Source organism: Carcharhinus amblyrhynchos, chromosome 23 (genome assembly GCF_965287045.1).
Source record: "Carcharhinus amblyrhynchos chromosome 23, sCarAmb.v2.hapA, whole genome shotgun sequence".
Lineage (NCBI taxonomy): Eukaryota > Metazoa > Chordata > Chondrichthyes > Carcharhiniformes > Carcharhinidae > Carcharhinus > Carcharhinus amblyrhynchos.
The window spans coordinates 14522437-14538597 of record NC_137346.1 but is presented as its reverse complement, the minus strand read 5'-3'; the positions used below and the strand labels follow the sequence as shown (position 1 = coordinate 14538597).

Here is a 16161-nt window from a genome sequence, read left to right as displayed (position 1 = left end):
CATTAACCAGAGTTTTTTTTTGAATGAGTTTCCACACTTCAATAAAGAGTTCAATAAACCAGATTTTTTGCACTGTTTAATAAACCAGTTGTTTCCATGCTTAATAAAGCAATGATGCGCAGTGCTTAATAAACCAGTTCTCCCCCCCCCAACCTCCCCACCCCCCACAATGTTTAATAAATCAGTTGATGCAATTCTTAATGAAACAGATTCCTTTGCTAATCCCGCCTGGTTCGAACCATTCGTGTACGAGCTGCATTTCTCCCGGATCTCCGCTAGGAAGCTGCATTGCTCTCTCTCTCTCTCTCTCTGTGTGCCAAAACCTGCTCTGAATCCATTCCATCTCCATTTCCATCTGTTGACCTCGACGCTGGAAGATTGAAGGGAAGGAAAGAAGATTGCCCTCAAAACTTGCCCTGCTGAGAGTGGCTTGCACACGACTTGTTCAGGAGGAGACTGAGAGGTAGCTGCTGGTGGGGTGTGAGTGGAGGGGGAGTGAGTGAGGGTCTCTCTCTCTCTCTCTCTCTTTCCCCCCCCCCCACCCTCCAACCTCTGTCTGTCTGGAGTACACAGGGTGAGTAGAGAACGGGCTTCCTGATCACTGGAGGGGGATTATCAGCGCTTTTGTCAAAGCAGCAGCTTCAGAATGGGACAGAGGGTTTGGGAAGGAAAGGGGGGGAATTTCAGACTGGCTGCAATGTATGTATTTTTTAATAATGTATCAATGTGTGTGTATCTTATTGGAACAACAATCGGCCTCCTCCTGGCGTAGGCGGATATTGTGGAGGCAACAATCCTGGGGGCAACATTCAGGGCCCTTCTATATTTCTTTATTTATTTTTGGGAGAAGGTTATTTATTGATTGTTTCTCAATCTCCCGGCACTGAATCTAACACCCCCCCCCTCCTCCAGCCAGGACACTTCTATCTGATCAGGGATTGCTTTTTAATATTTAAAGAGCATTCCTTCAGCAGGAAGCAGCCAGCATGTGTTACAGTGTGTCGGATTGTATCACTGTGCAGAGGAATTTCCAATGCTTCTTCTCCAAATTAAAGTTTTATTTGGCTTCCCCCGTCACTCTTTCCCGGTCGAGGCTTAACTTGACTCCCGGCAGATCGAAAAAAATACATTTGTGAATAGCTCATCCTGGTTGTCTGGTTCCTGTTACTCACTCTCCATTCACCCCTCCCCCAATTCCTGATCCCCCTCTCCATTCCTGATCACCCCATACTAATTCCTGATTACACCCTTCCCCGTTCCTGATCTCTCCTCCCTCATTCCAGATTCTCCCATCCCCATGTTTCCCCCGTTCCTGTGAGTCTCTTCCCCCCCCCATTTCTCTGAGTCTCTACCCCCCCCCCCATTTCTCTGAGTCTCCCCTCCCAATTCCTGCAGGTCTCCCCTCCAATTCCTGTGGTTTCCCCCCCCTCCCCATTCCTGCCGGTCTCCCCCCTCCCCATTCCTGCCGGTCTCCCCCCTCCCCATTCCTGCCGGTCTCCCCCCCTCCCCATTCCTGCTGGTCTCCCCCCCTCCCCATTCCTGCGGGTCCCTCCACTCCCCATTCCTGTGGGTCTCAGCCTCCCCCCCCACCCCATTCCTGCGGGTGTCACCTCCCCACCCCATTCCTGCTGGTCTCTCCCCCTCCCCATTCCTGCGGGTCCCCCCCACTCCCTATTCCTGCAGGGGTTCCCTCCATTCGTGCTGTGTTTCCCCATTCCAGTGGGGAGTTCCCTCCCTATTCCTGCGGGGGTTCCCTCCATTCCTGCTGGGTTTCCCCATCCCAGTGGGGGGTTCCCTCCCTGATTCCTGAGGGGGTTTCCCCATTCCTGCTGGGTTTCCCCATTCCAGTGGGGGGGTTCCCTCCCTGATTCCTGAGGGGGTTTCCCCATTCCTGCTGGGTTTCCCCATTCCTGCATTTCCCCCAATTCCAGCGTGTTCTCCCACATTCATGTGTTCCCCTCCTGGTTTTTAAGCTAGTGGTTGAAACAGGAGAAGGAATGGAAATACCTGTGATTGGCTGCAAGCTCAGTAATTCTGCACAGTGCACCCCTGTAATGATTTATTGCTGGAGCCTAGTCTGCTCCCTCAGGAAGTGCCGGTCACCTCAGCAGGCAAAGTTATGCAAATACTGGGGAAGGTGGGGGGGATCTGGTGGGGGGTTGGGAATAGGGTTGAGGTTGTGTGAGGCCCATTGCCAAAGTAATAAGGTTACAGAGTCTAAGTAGGTGTGACCTGCGTGCACAGAAGGGTGCACTGGGGAAGGAGGTGTGGGGATGTTGCTGGAGAGTGGTTTTTAGGAGGTCTATGTTAAACCTTGAAAGAAGGGCGGAAGGAAATGGAAGCTGTGAGAGCCGCCAGATTTAGAACTTAAATGCCATTATTACTTGAATGTCATTATTACTTTAATAAAGGCAAAATACTGCGGGTACTGGAATCTGAAACAAAAACAGAAAATGCTGGAAAATCTCAGCAGGTCTGACGGCATCTGTGGAGAGAGAATAGAGCCAACGTTTCGAGTCTGGATGACCCTTTGCCAGAGCCCTTCGTCAGCCCTGGGTCATCTAGACTCGAAACGTTGGCTCTATTCTCTCCCCACAGATGCCGTCAGACCTGCTGAGATTTTCCAGCATTTCCTGTTTTTGTTTCATTACTCCTTTATTGGTAAAACAAGACCCGGCTCATCTTAAAACCTCAGTGTCCCACTCCACCTCCCCCTCCCCCCCAGTCAAACATTCCTGATCCATTCTGTTTTATTTCTCATGTGCTAAGCCCCCCCACACCACTTCTTTCCGCTATTCCCATCTTAATTTTTTTCAGGTGTTATTGTCTTGGGCAGGAACTAATTTGCATTTAAGTCACGTCCCCCTTGTGCCCCTGGCGACTAACTGTCCTCAAAGAGAAATCTGATTGTGCCAATGGTGGTCCCTGAGACATCTTAAAGCGAAAGTTTGTATTGAAGGTGGATTTATTGAGAATTGCTTTGCTGTCACAGACATGGCAACTTGTTTTCTCAGTTCCCGCAAGTAAATGTGTGTCCAGCTGGTTTTGTTTTGTTGGTTTTGGGAGTGTTACAAGTTGGCTTTTGGGAGAATGAGGAAACCTAAGCAGTGTGCAGTGCCCTGGGTTATGTGCTCTTTAACCTACTTCTGGCTCCCAGTTCAGTAACACCTCAGGTTTAAAATTCACATCCTGATGTTTAAACCCCTTGCTCCTCCCCCGCTCTGTGATGTTGCTCACCCCCTCAGACCCCGGCAAGATTATCTGAATTCCTCCAATATTTTGTGCATCCGCAGTTTCCTTTTCATCATCGGTGGCTGTGCCTTCAAGACAAAACATTAAGTTTCCTCCCTGTAGCTCTCTGCCTCTCTTCTTGCTCTTTTTAAAGTTGTTCCTTTAGAGTCACATAGAGGTTTGCAGCTTAGAAACAGGCCCTTTGACCCAACTTGTCCATGCTGCCCTTTTTTTAAGCCATTCCCAATTGCCAACATTTGGCCCATACCCCTCTATACCCATCGTACCCATGCAGCTAACTGTTTTCTAAAGGACAAAATTGTACCCGCCTCTATTACTACCTCTGGCAGTTTGTTCCAGACACTCACCACTTTATGATTGAAAAACTTATCCCTCTGGACACTTTTGTAAATCTCCCTTAAACCTATGCTCTCTAGTTTGAGACTTCCTACCTTTGGGAAAGGATTTTGACTACCTAGCTGATCTGTGCCCCTCATTATTTTGTAGACCTCTATAAAATCATCCCCTAAGCCTCCTACATTCCAGGGAAAGAAGTCCCAGTCTACCCAGCCTCTCCTTATAACTCAAACCACTGAGCCCCGGTAGCATCCCAGTAAATCTTTAAACCAACCCCTGGTCACCTGAACTCGTATCTCCTCTTTTATCCTGGTGTCAAATGTCTGAGAATGCTTCTGTGAAGCGATAGGCAGCAAGTTCAGCTTGTTGTTGGAGAGTCAGCGTTGGAAGACTGGACCCCCGGTTTCTGAATTAATCTTTGTTCAGATTCGGAGGAGGGCTGCTTCCAGCAGTGAGTATGGATGCTTCGTGACACGCACAGGAAACATGGGCGGCACAGTGGTTAGCACTGTTGCTTCGCAGCTGTAGGGTCCTGGGTTCGATTCCCGGCTCAGGTCTCTGTCTGTGTGGAGTTTGCACATTCTCCTCATGTCTGCGTGTGTTTCCTCCGGGTGCTCCGGTTTCCTCCCACAGTCCAAAGATGTGCAGGTTAGGTTGATTGGCCATGCTAAGAAATTGCCCCTTAGTGCCCAGGAATGCGTAGGTTAGAGGGATTAGTGGGTATAATATGTAGGGGTATGGGGGGTAGGGCTTGGGTGGGATTGTGTTTGGTGCAGACTCAATGGGCCGAAGGGCCTCTTTCTGCACTGTAGGGTTCTATGATTCTTGGAAATGGGTACATGTGCACCAGCTCGGTGCATTTAGAACGCCAGTGGATCTGATTGTAAACCTGGTGGGTAGACCATCACTCATGTTAATGCTGCTGGGTTCCCAGTTAACAGTCGGGCATCCGAGTTATGAAGAAAGACTAGAAACTTGTAGACTATTCTGACGGAAGGGAGTTGTAACTTAGAGGTGTGAAAATACCTATATTAGATGAAGAGAAGTTAAATCTGGAAAAGTAAATTACAAGTGGGGAGGGGGTCACAAGTTCAGAAGGCCAATTTATGGTTGATATCCTTCATTTAAAGAGCAAGCTAAACTTCAAATGAATAGTCCAATGTCGAGAGATAAAAACCCAGGCATCTTATCAGGAACTGTTGAATGCTGGAGAGGCTGGGGGCACTTTAAGGTCAGTCTGGATGGAAGAAGTAAGATAGATTGAATAGCCCTTCTCATCTTTAATTACCTCAAGTGAAGCAAAATGTATCCTGGCGTATTGCCTGCTGACTGCTTGCCAGAGGATGGTTGAATGATGGAGCAGCAGCTACAATGCAGAGGGAGAAACAGAGCAGTTTAAAAAAAAATCCTTTTTTTTGTATCAACTACAATGGAACAGTTAGTGTTTTTTTTGCACTTGTGATTTGTAAGGTTATAGCATTGGAGCATCGAGAGCCACTTATAAGGTTTAAATTTTGATTTAATATTATTGCATGTGTTAATATATAGTGAAAAGTATTGGTATACAGACAAAGCATACCGTTCATAGAAAAGGAAAGGAGAGGGTATAGAAACATAGAAGATAGGAGCAAGAGGAGGCCATTTGGCCCTTCGAGCCTGCTCCACCATTCATCACGATCATGGCTAATCGTCCAACTCAATAGCCTAATCCTGCTTTCTTCCCATAACCTTTGATCCCATTCGCCCCAAGTGCCATATCCAGTCGCCTCTTGGAAACATTCAATGTTTTGGCATCAACAATAGAAAGTAGTGTGCAGAAGCACCTGCGCAAGGATATTTTGGCCTTGGAGGGAGTGCAGAGAAGGTTTACTAGGCTGATTCCGGAGTTTAGGGGGTTGAGCTATGAGGAGAGGCTGAATAAACTAGGCTTGTACTCGTTAGAGTTTAGAAGAATGAGGGGAGATCTCATTGAGACATATAAGATGATGAATGGGATGGATAGGATAGAGGTGGAGAGACTCTTCCCGCTCAAAAAAGACAGTAGGACTAGGGGGCACAGCCTCAAGATAAAGGGGAGGCGGTTTAGAACGGAGTTGAGGAGGAACTTCTTCACTCAAAGGGTGGTGAATCTCTGGAATTCTCTGCCCGTTGAAGTGGTGGAGGCTGCCTCGCTAAATATTTTTAAGACGCGGGTTGATGGGTTTTTGATAGGAGAGGGGATTAAGGGTTATGGGGAGAGGGCGGGAAAGTGGAACTGAGCCACGACAGATCAGCCATGATCTTATTGAATGGCGGGGCAGGCTCGAAGGGCCAGATGGCCTACTCCTGCTCCTATTTCTTATGTTCTTATATAGTGTTACAGTCATAGCTAGAGTGTAGAGAAAGATCAAATTCATATAAGGTATGTCCATTCAAGAGCCTGATGGCAGCAGGGAAGAAGCAGGGTGGCACGGTGGCACAATTGTTAACACTGCTGCCTCACAGTGTCAGGGGCCTGGGTGCAATTCTGACCTTGGATCACTGTCTGTGTGGAGTTTGCACATTCTCCCCATGTCTGCATGGGTTTCTTCTGGGTGCTCCGGTTTCCTCCCACAGTCCCAAGATGCGCAGGCTAGGTGGATTGGCCATGCTAAATTACCCCTTGGTGTCGGGGGCTAGCTTGAATAAATGCATGGGGTTATTGGGATAGGGCCTGGGTGGGATTGTGGTCGGTACATAATTGATGGGCTGAATGGTCTCCTTCTTCGCTGTAGGGATTCTAGGATTCTATGGAATCTATGAATTCTATGAAGCTGTTCTTGAGGTGGTTGATATGTGATCTCGGACTCTTGTATCGTTTTCCCGCTAGAAGATGGTGGAAGAGAGTATGTCTGGGGTCCTTGATTATGCTATCTGCTTTTACGAGGCAGCGGGAAGTTTAGACAAAGTCAGTGGATTTCATCCCTGAAATGCGGGCATCGCTGATAAAGCCATACTTTTACTGCCTACTCTTGGTTATTCTCAGGTAGTGACCCTCCTTTACCCTCCCCATCTCCATCACCTTGATTTACAGCAGCCCCACAATGGTGTTGGGTCAGGAATTCCAGGATTTTGACCCAGCAATGTTGAAAGAACAGTACTTAACCAATACGTGTCCAAGTACGTGAACTTCAAGGAATGTGGATGGCACGGTGGCACAGTGATTAGCACTGCTGCCACTCAGTGCCAGGGATCCGGGTTCAATTCTGACCTTGGGTCACAGTCTGCATGTTCTCCCCGTGTCTGTGTGGGTTTCCTCCGGATGCTCTGCTTTCTTACTACAGTTCAAAGGTGTATAGGTTAGGTGGATTGGCCATGCTAAATTGCCCCTTGGTGTCCAAAGGTGTGTAGTTAGGTGCTTTGGCTATGCTAAATTGCCCCTTAGTGTCCAAAGATATGCATGTTAGGCGGATTGGCCATGCTAAATTTCCCCTTGGTGTCCAAAGATATGCAGGCTATGTGGATTAGCCACGCTAAATTTCCTCTTAGTGTCCAAAGACGTGCAGATTGGGTGCATTGGCCATGCTAAATTGCCTCATAGTGTCCAAAGATGTGTAGGGTAAGTGGATTGGCCATGCTAAATTGCCCCTTGATATCCAGAGATGTGCAGTTAGGTGCTTTGACCATGCTAAATTGTCCCTTGGTGTCCAAAGATGTGTAGGTTGGGTGCATTGGCCATGCTAAATTGCCCCTTGGTGTCCAAAGATATGCAGGTTATGTGGATTGGCTGCACTAAATTTCCTCTTAGTGAGGCGGAATAAACTAGGCTTGTACTCGTTAGAGTTTAGAAGAATGAGGGGAGAACTCATTGAGACATATATGATGATGAATGGGATGGATAGGATAGAGGTGGAGAGACTCTTCCCGCTCAGAAAGGACAGTAGGACTAGGGGGCACAGCCTCAAGATAAAGTGGGGGGCGGTTTAGAATGGAGTTGAGGAGGAACTTCTTCCCTCAAAGGGTGGTGAATCTCTGGAATTCTCTGCCCGTTGAAGTGGTGGAGGCTGCCTCGGTAAATATTTTTAAGACGCGGGTTGATGGGTTTTTGATAAGCGAGGGGATTAAGGGTTGTGGGGAGAGGGCGGGAATGTGGAACTAAGCAGCGACAGATCAGCCATGATCTTATTGAATGGTGGGGCAGGCTCGAAGGGCTAGATGGCCAACTCCTGCTCCTATTTCTTATGTTCTTATGTCCAAAGGCACATTGATTAGGTGGATTAGCCATGGTATACATGCAAGGTTACAGTGATAGGGCCTGGATAAGATGCTGTTTTGGAGAGTCAGTGCAGACTCGATGGGCCAAATGGCTTCCTTCTGCACAGTGGGGATTGTGTGGATTCTATTCTCTGGGACTCCTGCACGGGGCTGTGGTAATTGGTTTCTTGCAACCATAAGCATCTTCTGATGTTTGCAGTGCCTTTGGTGAGTTTCACCTTTGACCCTCCATTGACCTTACCTTTGCTAGGGCTCTTTGCTTCTTTGGATTTCAAGGCCAGTCAACCTCGCCCTCCCTTTAACACTCAGTTCTTGCAGTTGTGTCAAATACCAGGATCCAAAAAAGGTTCTGGGGAAATCTGAGTGTTCGTGAGCAGGTTATTAGTTGATGATATTTAATGGCCCATTTGATGATTCCTTCCCTCGTTTTCCTGATAATTGTGAGGAGGCTGATAGAGTGGTAACTTACCCTGGTGAGGTTTGATTTATCCTGAATACTTGTAGCTATAACATATAGAGCAATTTTTCTCTTGGCCAGATGCCAGTGTTATAGCTGTGGGTATAAAACAGCCAGTTCTTCTTCGCAAGATGAAGCAGATCAGAGCTACTGATGGTAAGGTTATCAGCCAGCGCTGAACATAAGAACCCATGAAAGGTTCGCTCCGAGCCCAGTATTGGTCGGTGTTGATGAACACACACATACGCTTATAGTCTCAGCAACAAAAAACAGAAAATTCTGGAAAATCCCAGCAGGTCTGACAGCCTCTGTGGAGAGAGAATAGAGCCAATGTTTCAAGTCAGGATGACCCTTCGTCCAGGTCTGAGACAAAGGCAGCCTGATGTGGGAGGGCACGAGGGAGGGAGGAAGGAAGGGAGGGTTTTGAGTATTGCTGAAAAATGCTTTTGAAGCTTTTCATTTTGCACTTATCAGGACAGATGCAAGAATGCCAAATTTCAAAGGGAGCAAATATTTATATTGCAAGAGAAAATGGTGCTGATTTGTTGACCAAGTTGACTGATTGGTTAGGCTGTTGCCATGGAGAATGTGCCACAGGTTTTTGACCCCAGGATTTTGTTTAATTTTTAAAAAGCCACAATGTCCCACTTCCTCATGCAGTTTCATTTGTTGTTCCCTTTGAAATTTGGTACTCTTGCATCTATTCTGATGTGTGCAAAATGAAAAGCTTCAACAGCATATTTCTTTTTTTAATCAGAAATACTCAAGTTTGCTGGAGTCTGGAAGAGGAATTGCAAGTTTCCCAGTTTGCAATTGACACTTTAAATAACGCAATAATAAAACTATAAACCTAAAGACGTGCATTAAAAGTTACTAAATTTTGAAGGAAAATGGATATTTCATTTATCATTAAGGCAAGATAAGACAGAACCTTGTGGGGGTATATAAAGTAAAGTTTGGAGTACTACCTCAGGATAAACTGTGACAAGAGCAGGCGACACAAATTTGAATTAAAAAGAGTCATACAGTGCAGAAAAGGCCCTTTGGCGCATTGAGTCTGCACTGACAATATCTACCACTAAAGTTACACTAATCCCATTTCCCAGCATTTGTCCCATATCCTTGAATGTTACGATGTTTCATGTGCTCTTCCAAATAGTCTTTAAAGGTTTCCAGCCTCCACTACTTTCCCAGGCAGTGCATTCCAGGTTTCCACCACCCTTTGGGTGAAAAAATGTTTTCTCAAATCCCCTTGAATCTTCTGCCTCTCACCATAAAACTATACCCCCTCGTGATTGACCCCTCAGCCAAGGGGAGCATCTGTTTGGAGCAGCACGGTTGCACAGCAGTAGTGAGCAGTGCTGCCTCTCAGAGCCAGGAATGTGGGTTTGATTCGCGGCTTGGGTCACTGCCTGTGTGGAGTCTGCACGTTCTCCCCGTGCCTGCGAGGGTTTCCTCCAGGTGCTCTGGTTTCTTCCCGAGGTCCAAAGATGTGCAGATTAGGCGGATTGGCCGTGCTATAATTGCCCCTTAGTGTCAGGGGGACTAGCTAGGGTAAAATGGGTCATGGGGATAGGGCTTGGGTGGGATTGTGGACACCTGATGGGCCAAATGGCCTCCTTCTGCACTGTAGGGATTCTATGATTTTCTGTTCACCCAGAATTTAACTTAGGGGGGAGATCAGGAAATCCTTCAACATGGCTTTGGCGCAGAGTGAGTAAGCAGACAGGGAGCAAGTGGGGGGGAGGTGCAGGGTCTTACTGCGTGAAAGAACTGGAGTGCGGTCTCACTCATCTCCATCTCTGAAGAGGAATTTCACTCCTGCGTGTATTTCCCTTCCAAAATTGTTACCTCAATGGGTAAATTCTTCACCTTGAGCCAGGGAACTTGTGGGAACCCCACTCTAAGAATTGAATGCAGAAACTGGGCTGACTTTCCAATTTAAAGAGTTGTTCCTTTGTTGGAAACGCTGTCTTTCAGTGTTAAATCAACCACCCTCCCTCCCCCCCCTCCCACACTGGGCCATTTGTCTCTTCTTCTTAAGTTTGCTACACCTTGTTGCAATGGCGGCACGGTAGCACAGTGGTTAGCACTGCTGCCTCACAGCGCCAGGGACTCAGCGATTCCTGGCTTGGGTCACTGTCTGCGTGGAGTCTGCACATTCCCCCCGTGTCTGTGTGGGTTTCCTCCCACCCGTCTGAAAGACATGCTGGTTGGGTTCATTGGCCGTGCTAAATTCTCCTTTAGTGTACCCGAACAGGCGCCGGAGTGTGATAACTAGGAGATTTTCACAGTAACTTTGTTGCAGTATTAATGTAAGCTACTTATGACACTAATAAATAAATTTAAACTTATCTCCCCCAGCTACAGTCTAATATCCAAGTGGGTGTTCCATCTTTCCATGCGCCTGTTTGACATGAACCGGGGAACTCTCCTGCCTCCTCGGCTAAAGTGTCTGCCTAAGCAACAGCACAAAAAAAATCTACCCAGACATTATCCCAAATATGTGTGGGATCTTGCTGTGCGCAAATAGCCTGATTCACTTTCTTTTTTATGTTAATCATTTGTGGGACATGGGTATCGCTGGCTGGCCAGCATTTCCTGCCCATCCCGAGTTGCCCTTCGAGGGTAGTTGAGAGTCAGTCACATTGCTGTGGCTCTGGAGTCACACATAGGCCAGACCAGATAAGGACGGCAGATTTCCTTCCTTAGAGGACATTAGTGAACCAGATGGGTTTTCCCTGACAATCGGCAATGGTTTCATGGCATTTTTAATTCCAGATACTTTTTATTGATTTTAAAGTCCACCATCTGCTGTGGTAGGATTCGAACCCAGGTCCCCAGAACATTAGCTGAGTTCCTGTATTAATACTCTAGTGCTAATACCACTCGGCCATGGTCTCCCTGCTAATCACGGAGACTGCAAGAGTAATATAATTAATGCGAGACCTTTTGTGCTTCCGCAAGCATATGGTGAACTGTTAAATATATGTAATCTGTGCTTTCATTTAAAAAGATCGGTGAACAAGAAAAAAGTTAAACTCGTTATCTCCATCTTTAAGCTATTGCCTTGTATTTACGTGGGCTCAGGATAAGGGAGTATGTATACAGGACAAAGTCACATCGCCAATCTCACTTGGTCCAGCAGTTCGGAAGAAAGAAAACAAAATTGCATTTATATAGCTCCTTATTACATTCTCAATGTGTCCCACAGTGAAATGCAGGTAGTGAACTGAGTGCACGGTGGCACAGTGCTCAGCACTGCTGCCCCTCAGCGCCAAGGACCCGGGTTTGATTCCTGGCTTGGGTCACTGTCTGCGTGGAGTCTGCATGTTCTCCCCATGTCTGCGTGGGTTTCTTCTGGGTGTTCCGGTTTCCTCCCACAATCTAAAAGATGTGCTGGCTAGATGCATTGGCTGTGCTAAATGCTCCCTCAGTGTACCCAAACAGGCACCGGACTGTGGCAACTAGGAGAATTTTCACAGTAACTTCATTGCAGTGTTAATGTAAGCCTACTTGTGACACTAATTAAATAAACTTTAAGTAACCCACAGCCACCGTACGCAGGTGAACGCAACAGGCAGCTTGCACGCTGCCAAGTCCCACCCACACGGCAAGTGGATGATCAGATGGTCTGTTTGCCTGGGACCCCCGCAGAACCATTCCTACTCCCCTCCTGCTGGGGCTATGGAATCCGTTTACATCCACCTTAGTGAGCAGATGGGGCTTTGATCTAAACTGCCACGGCAAAAGGTCACCATGCTCTGCCGCATCCTATTAAGTTGAGAAATGTGCCCGGTTAGTCTCTAAATAGTTCCCAAGGCTGCGACACTGAGCTAGATAGCAGTTGGTGCCTCAAAATAACAAGTGTGCGGTAGTCCCCGTCCACGTTAGGTTAAGCTTAAGATTTTCTTAGTTCCTAACAATGGCCCTCAGTTCCATTTTATTCTGATCTTAGCACCACGAGCTTCTCCATATCCATTGATTGCCTACAGGTTTTTTTTGTATAGTATGTTGGAAGTGTACAGTACTTGGAGAGCCTCCAGCATTCAGGTTTCTCTGTATTGAGACAATGAGGTTTCTTATGTCAGTGTTTTAATAAACAGAAGGGAAGTAATTTTCTGTGAATGTACTGGAGCCATGATACGAGAGATTCAGGTTTGAGTGGCCCTGTCCTCCTGAGTAGGGGATCATGAGAAGTCTCGCAACACCAGGTTAAAGTCCATCAAGTTTATTTGATAGTAAACCCACAAGCTTTCAGGGTTTGCCCCTTTGTCACTCACCTGACAAAGGGCAAACCCTGAAAGTTTGTGGGTTTATTATCAAATAAACCTATTGAACGTTAACCTGGCGTTGTGAGACTTCTTACTGTGTTCACCCCAGTCCCACGCCGGCATCTCCACATCATAGGCCACACTGGCTCATGGTTCCCTATGTTTCTTCCGCTCCTCTGCACCCCCAGCTGTTTCCAGATGTGCTGACGTTTCGGGGCAGCCTCCCTCCATGTTTGGCATCATCTCAGACGTGCAAACCCAGTCCCTTCACATCAGCTCACTGACGGCTCGTTTCAAAGTTAATTCGTAAATTGGTGCAAACTGATTCTCCAAAGCCACAAGTTAAGAAGGTCAGACAGACACGAACCGTTATCTCTGTTTCTCAGCTGCTGCTAGACTGGCTTGAGTGTTTCCTGCATTTTATGTTTTTATTTGCTATTAAGAAGGTCGCAAAAATCTGTGAACACCCGCTCCTGCTCTCAAAAGTACCAAGTGAAATAAGGTTGCAGTTGACAATAGTCCATTTTACATTTTAGGGTGGCACAGTGCCAGGGTTCTGGGTTCGATTCCCGGCTTGGGTCACTGACTGCACATTCTCCCCATGTCTGCGTGGGTTTGCTCCAGTTTCCTCCCACAGTCTGAAAGACGTGTTGGTTAGGTGCATTAGCCGTGCTAAATTCTCCCTCAGTGTACCCGAACAGGCGCCGGAGTATGGCTACTTAGGGATTTTCACAGTAATTTTCTTGCAGTGTGAATGTAAACGACCTGTGACACTAATAAATAAACATATGCTTAACATTCTGGCAGGATTATAATTTTGGGGAATAAGTGGAATATAACCTGCTCCTGGTTTTGAACCCTCCTCTTATATTTGTTCTTCTCATTCCATTTGTTACCACACCCACCTTTTGAGTTACAGTTTCCTAGGGGTTCTGTCTCACTCACAATTGGACCAAAAGGTGATTCCTGATGTAAGAGGGTAGATTGGCAAAATGACTGACAGTTGGGGTGATGGGTGGGTAAACATAGAAACTAGAAGCAGGAATAGGCCATTCGGCCCTCTGAGCCTGCTCTGCCATTCCCTTTGATCATGGCTGATCATCAAATTCAACATCCTGACCCTCCCTTCCTCCCCCCATATCCCTCAATCCCTTTAGCCCCTAGAGCTATATCTAATTTCTTCTGGAAATCAGACAATGTTTTAGCCTCAACTACATTCTGTGGTAGTGAATTCCACACATTCACCACCCTCTGGGTGAAGAAATTTCTCCTCATCTCAGTTCTAAAAGGTTCACGCCTTATCCTTAAACTATAACCCCTAGTTCTGAACTCCCCCACCACTAGGAACATTCTTTCTGAATCTATCCTGTCTAACCCTGTTAGAATTTTAAAAATTTCGATGAGATCCCCTCTCACTCTTCTAAACTCTAGTGAATATAATCCTAAATAATAATTAAAAAGAGTGTAATCATTTCAACAAGATAGTCAATATCTTTTCCCAAAGGTTGGGGAGTCTAAAACTAGAGGGGATAGGTTTAAGGTGAGAGGGGAGAGATACAAAAGTGTCCAGAGGGGCAATTTTTTCACACAGAGGGTGGTGAGTGTCTGGAACAAGCTGCCAGAGGTAGTATTTCAGGTGGGTACAATTTTGTCTTTTAAAAAGCATTTGGATAGTTACATGGGTACGATGGGTATATGGGCAATTGGGATTAGCTTAGCGGTTTTTAAAAAAAAGGTGGCATGGACAAGTTGGGCCGAAGGGCCTGTTTCCATGCTGTAAACCTCTATGACTCTAACCGACTTAGTCTCTCTTCATACGACAGACCTGCCATCCCAGCCTCCATGAGATCCCAGCAGAGCCAAACAGGAAGACCTGGTCTTGTCCTCACCCAATACCAAGCAATCACATTCTCCATTCAGTAGCAGGGATTTAGCTGAGCATTTTTATTTGGAATGTATCTTTGTTCCTTCCTCTCCAGCCTCAGGGCACTGAATCTAATTATAGCACTCCAAAGAATTGATCTAACTTAGCATAGACAGGGGGGCAACCTGAACTGAAGCACTTATCTGCTTCAAACCCTCAGGCAAGTCAGCAAGAAGTGTCTTTGAGCAAATGTCACGGTTCCTCATTCCTTTATGTTATTGAGCCTTGGTAAGCATCTGAAACAATAACAGAAGTGCTGATTTTACTGGCACACCCACCCTGGAATTGGGGCGGGCAAGGCTTGCAGAGCGGCATTCTCTGTTGGCCCCAGGCGCACTCTTATGAGCCTTGGGTGGATGGGCGTGCCGGTGAGAGAGTGCTGGATAAACTCGGCAGGTCTGGCAGCATTTGCAGAGAGGGGAAGTTACTGTTTCGAATCTGCATGAGCTTTCACGTGGCACAGTGGTTAGCACCGCTGCCTCACAGCGCCAGGTTCAATTCCCAGCGTGGGTCAATGTCTGTATGGAGTCTGCACATTCTCCCCATGTCTGCGTGGGTTTCCTCTGGGTACTCCGGTTTCCTCCCACAATCTGAAAGACGTGCTGGTTAGGTGCATTGGCTGTGGTAAATTCTCCCTCAGTGTACCTGAACAGGCGCCAGAGTGTGGCGACGAGGGGATTTTCACAGTAACTTCATTGCGATGTGTGGGTTAGGTGGATTGGCCAATGTCAGGGGGACTGAAAGGGTAAATATGTGGGGTTACAGGGATAGGGAATATATAGGATTGTGACAGGCCAAACAGCCTCCTTCTGTGCTGTAGAGATTCTACGATTCTACAGAATTCTTGATAAAAGTCAGTTCAGTTTACTTAAATTTTCTCTTCCGGATGTAATAAATGAGAGAAAAATGGTGCTCTTTTTAAAACAAGGAGGAAAGGAGAGAGTGCAGAATGTACTGTTACAGTCATAGCTAGGGTGTAGAGAAAGATAAACTTAATGTGAGGTAGGTCCATTCAAAAGTCTGATGGCAGCAGGGAAGAAGCTGTTCTTGAGTTGGTTACATAAGAACGTAAGAAATAGGAGCAGGAGTAGGCCATCTAGCCCTTCGAGCCTGCCCCGCCATTCAATAAGATCATGGCTGATCTGAAGTGGACCAGTTCCACTTTCCCGCTCTCTCCCCATAACCCTTAATTCCCTTATCGATCAGAAATCTAAGTACCTGTGACTTAAATATATTCAACGAGGTAGCTTCCACCACTTCAACGGGCAGAGAATTCCAGAGATTCACCACCCTCTGAGAGAAGAAGTTCCTCCTCAACTCTGTTCTATACTGCGCCCCCCCCCCCCTTATTTTGAGGCTGTGCCCTGTAGTTCTGTTTTCCTTTTTAAGTGGAAAGAATCTCTCTACCTCTACCCTATCCATCCCTTTCAATATCTTATATGTCTCTATAAGATCACCCCTCAGCCTCCGAAACTCCAACGAGTACAGGCCTAATCTACTCAATCTCCCCTCATAAGCTAACCCCCTCGTCTCCGGTATCAACCTGGTGAACCTTCTCTGTACTTCCTCCAAGGCCAATATATCCTAAATGGTTGGTACGTGACCTCGGACTTCTGTATTTTTGGATCGGATTATTCTCAGGTGTGAGTTACCTCTGCAGTTGAATAGCTGGGCGGCCTTCACCG

The 16161-nt window shown here is 46.8% G+C and overlaps 1 protein-coding gene across 1 annotated transcript in view; it reads left to right on the top strand.

Annotated features, from left to right (window-relative positions):
- The first annotated feature begins 321 nt into the window (after positions 1-321).
- cuedc1b (CUE domain containing 1b) overlaps positions 322-16161 on the top strand; it is a 133762-nt gene continuing 117922 nt past the window's right edge. Inside the window, exon 1 of the mRNA XM_080210494.1 lies at positions 322-574. The gene's annotated coding sequence lies outside the window, so the exon portion shown is untranslated. The remainder of the gene's footprint in view (positions 575-16161) is intronic.